We start from the raw sequence: 6,623 nt of genomic DNA, 5'->3' as shown, positions 1-6,623 counted from the left end.
CTCATTCTGTCACTGCAGGCCTTTGCAAACAGTCCCTCTGCAGCCTTCTTGGAGTCCCCTTCAGCTACTGGCATGCTGCTCTGAGGTCTCCCTGGAGCCTTCTCTTCTCCAGGCTGAACACCCCCAGCTCCCTCAGCCTGTCCTCATAGCAGAGCTGCTCCAGCCCCCTGATCATTTTCATGGCCCTCCTCTGGACCTGCTCCATCAGGTCCATGTCCTTCCTGTGTTGAGGTCTCCAGAGCTTGACTCTTGTCTCATAAAAACCAAACCAAAACTGGGATTATTCAGCAATTTGGAGTTCACACACACACACACACACACACACACACACATACCCTTAAGTATCAAATGGTTGTAAACAGTTATCATTTCACCAAACACTGTTTCAAACAGCTATGTCCATTCTGAAAGTTCACATCCTACTGCTGCTTGAGTCTCCCCTGCTCCATAACTGGAAAGGTTCAGCTTCTCACATTCAGACTTTAAAAACCAAGTTCCTCAGGAGCAGAGAGTCTCTTTAGGGACACAAATGGTCTTGACACAAGCTGATGGCTTCTAAAAGTCTGAACAGCAAGATCCTCGAAACTCAAGCCCACACTATGAGGGGAAAAGCTCTTGCTAATTCATAGAGTCACAGAATGGTTGAGGTTGGAAGGGACCTTGAAGAGCACCTAGGTTCAACCTCCCTGCCATGGGCAGGGACACCTTCCACTAGATCAGGTTGTTCATCCAACCTGGCCTTGAACACCTCCAGGGAGGGGGACATCCACAGCCTCCCTGGGCAACCTGTTCCAGCGTCTCACCACCCTCACTGGAAGGACTTTTTTCCTAATCTCCAGATCAATCTGCCCTCCTCAAGCTTCAATCCATTCTCTCTCCTCCTATCACTACAAGCCCTTGTCAAAAGTCCCTTCCTGGCTTTCTTGTGGCCCCCTTCAGGTGCTGGAAGGCTGCTCTAAGGTCCCCTTGGAGCCTTCTGTTCTCCAGGCTGAACAGCCCCAACTCTCAGCCTGTCCCCATCACGGACACTCTCCAGCCCTCTGTTCACCTTCATGGCCTCTCTACACCAGCTCCAGCGGCTCCATGTCCCTCTTGTGCTGGGGGCACCACTGTGTCGTTACAGATGTCCAAAACACTGAGCTCCTCTTACTACGTTCCAAGACCCAGTTTCCACTTCCCTGGCTCTGTTGCAAGAGATTTGGACAGGTGAAAGGACAAGTTTAAAGCTGCATTTGGAGCAGTTCCAGGATGATCCTGGGAGACAGGGTAGATAGAGGGAGGTGCACAGCAGATCAACAGGAGAAGCTGCCAAGTGAGATCTGTCTCATGTTACTGCCAGGTGTTTTGCACACCTCAGGGAGAGCAGGAGAGGAGCTTTGGGAAGTGAGGCAGGAGAAGGGACAGGCAAACTTTCTGCAGAGAGGGTGGGGGAGGACTTAAGTATCTAGTCAGGGTAGCAGTCAAGCTTCTTCTTGAAGGCTGGTGCACTGTACTGAAAGATGCAGATGGCTCTGTAACAAGGATTTCATGGAGATGGGAGAGGAAATATTGAAACAGGACTGACCACATCTGTATCCTTCACACAGAGAGGAGCTACCCATGCACAAGGCCCAGCAGTTACCAAAAGAGGCTGCCTGTGAAGCCCTGCCACGTTATGGTCCCACTACAGCATAGTCCTCCACCAGGCCCAGGAGGCCCCCTGGAGCTGGGCTAGCTAGAGCAAACATTCAAACAGCAGTTGCAGTAGGGCCAGGACAGTGACAGAGAAGCACACAGGAGCCTACCCAGCAACACAGACAGGCTTCCAGCAGGCTACACAACACCCCCTAGAAACTTCACTGGTGGGCTTTCATAGAATGGTTTAGGTTGGAAGGGACCTTCAAGATCATCCAGTTCCAACCCCCCTGCCATGGGCAGGGACACCTTCCACCAACCCAGGTTGGTCAAGGCCTCATCCAGCCTGGCCTTGAACATCTACAGGAAGGGATCATCCACAACCTCCCTGGGCAACCTGTTCCAGTGTCTCACCACCCTCACTGTCAAGAATTTCTTCCAAATCTCCAGTCTAAATCTGCCCTCTTCAAGCTTCAATCCATTCCCTCTCATCCTATCACTACAAGCCCTTGTAAAAAGTCCCTTCCTGGCTTTCCTCTAGCCCCCTTCAGGTACTGTGAGGCTGCTCTATGGTCTCCCTGGAGCCTTCTCTTTTGCAGGCTGAACTGCCCCAACTCTCTCAGCCTGTCCCCACAGAGGAGGTTTTCCATCCCTCTGATCATCTTTGTGGCCTTCCTCTAGCCCAGCTCCAGCAGGCTCTTGTGCTGGGGGCTTTACTGATCTTTCACATCTCTCTCCACCAGATGTTGAGCTTGCCCTCACTGTTCTGTGCTCTGACTCCATTTTCCAAATGGTTGATCTGATGTCCCCTGTTGAGATGAAGCCTTCTCCCAGAGGGCTTGGAAACCCAGGGCTTCAGATCACTTGCCCCTTACTCATAGGTAACTTTGGGTGCACAAACTTGCTGCAAGTGTCAGAAGGTGCAGCTGGCCACATGCCAGCATGAAAACAAAGGGGCAATGCTTGGCCATACTGCAGTAGGAAGCTCAAAACTTGAGAGGGGAAGGGTGTGGGAGGTGGGTGGAGAAGCAAAAGCGGGAGAGCAGGGGACAAAGCAGTTGCTGCCATGCCACATGCACCCATCACCACCTTTCCCTGCTTACAAAAGGCAATGTGGCTGTCACACTTCCTTCCAGTGTGGGTTAATTCACCTGGATGGAGATGACAAACACTTGTGGTTTTAAATAGAAAGTACCTCACCTTCCCTCCCCCCTCTCCTCCAGCAAACAAGAAAGGAGAACCAACAAGTGCTGTCAAGCACAGACAAGCCCTTCAGCTAGCCAGGAAACAAGGCAACACAGAATCAAGTGAAGCCCTGAGATACTCCTCCTCCAAAACCAGGTAAAGACCTTGTGGTGTGCTACCTTCACCCTCCCCAGGCAGTGCAGTGCGACCCAGCTGGCGTTGGCACCCACATGGGACAGTCCTGCCCCCCATCCTGCTCCCCCTGCCACAGGTGCTGGGCCAGCCCACAAGCCCAGGCCGCTGCCAGCAGGCTTCCAGCAGAGAAAGCTCTGCCCTGCAACAACGGGCTGGGCCTGGCCACCCAGCTGGAGCTGCACGGGCAGCCAGAGATGTTCGGTAGCCCCTCTGGGCTGCCGATCAGTGAAGCAGGGGCTCCTCTCTCAGGCCCTCCTCCTCCTCACTGTCACAGCAATGAGAGCTGCTGGCCCTGAGAGGAGAAAGCCACTCACATCAACCTTTGAGAGGTGTGGACAAGGACACCACACCTCTTTTTTTACTAAAACACAGCCTTCCCAAGCACCCCATCACCTGGGCACAGCCTTTCTGGTGCAGAAATGCCAAAGCCAGCTTTAAGGGCTGCAGCTCAGGCAGGGAAGAACTCTGTGTAGGCTGCAACACCCACCTGAAAGGCAACAAAGCTGCCCCAAGCCCCTTGCTGCTAATTCAGCTGGGCTTTATCACCTCCCAGACAGTTCAGACACACTTCAAAAGGGGCTGGGTCAATGGGGGCTGGCTCAGAGCCTGCTTTTCTCCATATAAAATCATTTTGAGACAGCTGCTGATGCCATGGACAGATGCCCACTGCATGTATTCCTCTGCAGAGGAACAGCTGCCAGTCTTCATGCACCACTCTTGGGCTGCTCTACCACAGTACAGCTGAAGGAGAGAGGTGAAGGAGTGAGGTCAGAACTCTTGAGCTCAGGAAGGGTGCTAGAGATAAGAATGAAGGAGGGAAATACTGTTGCATGCAGAAAGCTTTCACAGAACCACAGAATGGTAGGGGTGGGAAGGAACCTCCAGAGATCATCCAGTCCAACCCCCCTGCCAGAGCAGGGTCACCTAGAGCAGGTCACACAGGAACAGTCAGGTGGGTTTTGAGTCTGCAGAAAAGTACACTCCACAACATCTCTGGGCAGCCTGCTCCAGGGCTCTGGCACCCTCACTGTAAGGAAGTGTCTCCTCCTGGTGAGGTGGAACCTTCTGTGTTCCAGCTTGTACCTGCTGCTCCTTGTCCAATCACTGGGCACCACCAACAAAAGCCTGGCACCTTCATCTTGACACCCCTCAGATATTTATAGACCTTGAGAAGGTCCCCTCTATGCCTTCTCTTCTCCAGACTAAACAGCCCCAGGGCTCTCAGTCTCTCTTCACAGGGGAGATGCTCAAGTCCCCTAAGCATCCTCATAGCCTCCATTGGACTCTTTCCAGCAGGTCTCTGTCTCTCTTGAACTGGGGAGACCAAAACTGGACACAGTATTCCAGGTGGGATCTCAGCAAGGCAGAGTAGAGAGGAAGGAGAATCTCCCTAGCCCTGCTGGACACACTTTTCTTGCTGCACCCCAGGATGCCTTTGGCCCTCTTGGCCACAAGAGCACATTGCTGTCCCATGCAGAACTTGCTGTCCACCAGCACTCCAAGGTCTTTCCTCATGGAGCTGCTCTCCAGCAGGACAGCTTCTAGCCTGTACTGGTGCCTGGTGTTGTTATCCTCCCCAGGCACAGGACCCTGCACTTGTCCTTACTGAACTTCATGAGGTTCACCTTCACCCAGCTCTCAGCCTGTCCAGCTCTTGCTGGATGGCTGCACAGCCTGGTGGGGTGTGAGCCACCCCTCCCAGTTTTGTGTCACCAGCAAACTTGCTGAGAGTCCACTCCATCCCCTCATCCAGAACACTGACGAAGATATTGGAGGCAGTACTGATTCCCAGGAAACACCACTGACCACAGGCCTCCTACTGGACTCTGTGCTGCTGATCACAACACTGCTTTTGATGCAGCCCAGGCTGCTGCTGGCCTTCTGTGCTGCAAGCTCACACTGCTGGCTCCTGTCCAGCTTCTCATCCTCCAGCACCCCCAAGTCCTTTTCTGCAGGGCTGCTCTCAATCTCCTCATCCCACAGCTTGTGTTGGTATCTAGGATTGCCCCAACCCAGGTGCAGGACCTTGCCCTTTGCCTTATTGAACCTCATGAGCTTCTCCTCAGCCCACCTCTCCAGGTCCCTCTGGATGGCACCATCCCATCCTTCAGACTCATCAACCACACCACTCAGCTTGGTGCCATCTGCAAACCTGCCTAGGGTGCCTCAGCCTCTCTGTTGATGTCACTGATGAAGAGACTGAACAGCACTGGTCCCAGTGCAGACCACAGAGTCACCATAAGCAGAGCTGATGTTTTCTATTCATAAAAGCAATGGATAAGCCTTGAAATTCTGGAGCCTTCTACTATGGAAACAACCAAGAATGGTACCTGGTTCTCCCTGCTGTAGCTCAGCAGGAAAACTGTTGGCACTGTAGGGTGAACAGAGGAAGAATTCCTGCAGTAAGGAGAATGTAGAGAGTCCCTGCAAGCTGCTCTGTGCAGGGGTCTCTGCAAACTCTGGGGGATGGAGAAACGACCAACAGTAACATCTGGAGCACAAAAGGTGGCAAAGACTTCTGAGAGGTACACTATGAATTCTGTGCAGTGTTGGCTTCTAGCTGCATGCCACGGACATCCCTAGAAACTAGAGGAGTTCCCAGTTTCTCTTTGAACTAAGTGATTCAAGACTTAGATGGGAGAGTTAGCAGCAGAAACTTTACAGCCTCTTACTAGGCTGTAGAGGCATGAGCCAGAATCCCACGCTGCTGTTTTTTTTTTGAGCCTCAGATTAAAGAATGCTAATGTCTGCACCAAACCATTTTGACAGATGCAAATGCCATTCAAACATCAAAGGGCCTGGAAACACACTTGAAAGCTTGGCCTTGCCCGGGCTGCAGAGTGGAACTATTGCTAAGCACAGCTGTTGTCACATTACTTGCACCAGTCCTGAGCACAGTTAAGCTACAGACAGATAAGGATGAACAACATTCAACAAACTGGACTGGGACAAATTGTCCTTCCCTGGAGAAAGGGCCTCTAAAGTTCTTGGCAAACATGTACTGTAAGATCTTTCACAGCCAGAGCAAGCTCTGCTTTCTTGCTGCCACTACCAATAGCTGTCAGAGCCCTCCAAGACAGAAGATAGAAAGTTGGAACATTTTAGTAATATGAGATGACTGAAAATATATGCAGCAAAATACAGCCAGTCATAAATGTACTGGCAAAATGTTGCTGTTTTCTATCAGGAGGTCCAGTCTCTCCTGTGCAACCCAAACCATTCCACAAACACCAACCACACTGCACTTGTCTGTCACACCAGGCTGATGATTTCCACCAGCAAAACTTCAACAGCCACAACAGAGCAGAAACTTGTAGGATGTATCTGGGTCAGGGAAACCCTAGATATCAACACAGGCTGTGGGATGAGGAGATTGAGAGCAGCCCTGCAGAAAAGGACTTGGGGGTGCTGGGGGAGGAGAAGCTGGACAGGAGCCAGCAGTGTGAGCTTGCAGCACAGAAGAGCAAGGGCAGCCTGGGCTACAGCAAAAGCAGTGTGGCCAGAGATGGAGAGAGGAGATTCTGCCTCTGCTCTGGTGAGACCTCTCCTGCAGTGCTGTGTCCAGCTGTGGAGCCCTCAACACAGGAAGGACATGGACCTGATGGAGCAGGTCCAGAGGAGGGCCATGA

Source organism: Indicator indicator, chromosome 3 (genome assembly GCF_027791375.1).
Source record: "Indicator indicator isolate 239-I01 chromosome 3, UM_Iind_1.1, whole genome shotgun sequence".
NCBI classification, from domain to species: domain Eukaryota; kingdom Metazoa; phylum Chordata; class Aves; order Piciformes; family Indicatoridae; genus Indicator; species Indicator indicator.
This window is presented reverse-complemented; position numbering follows the sequence as displayed.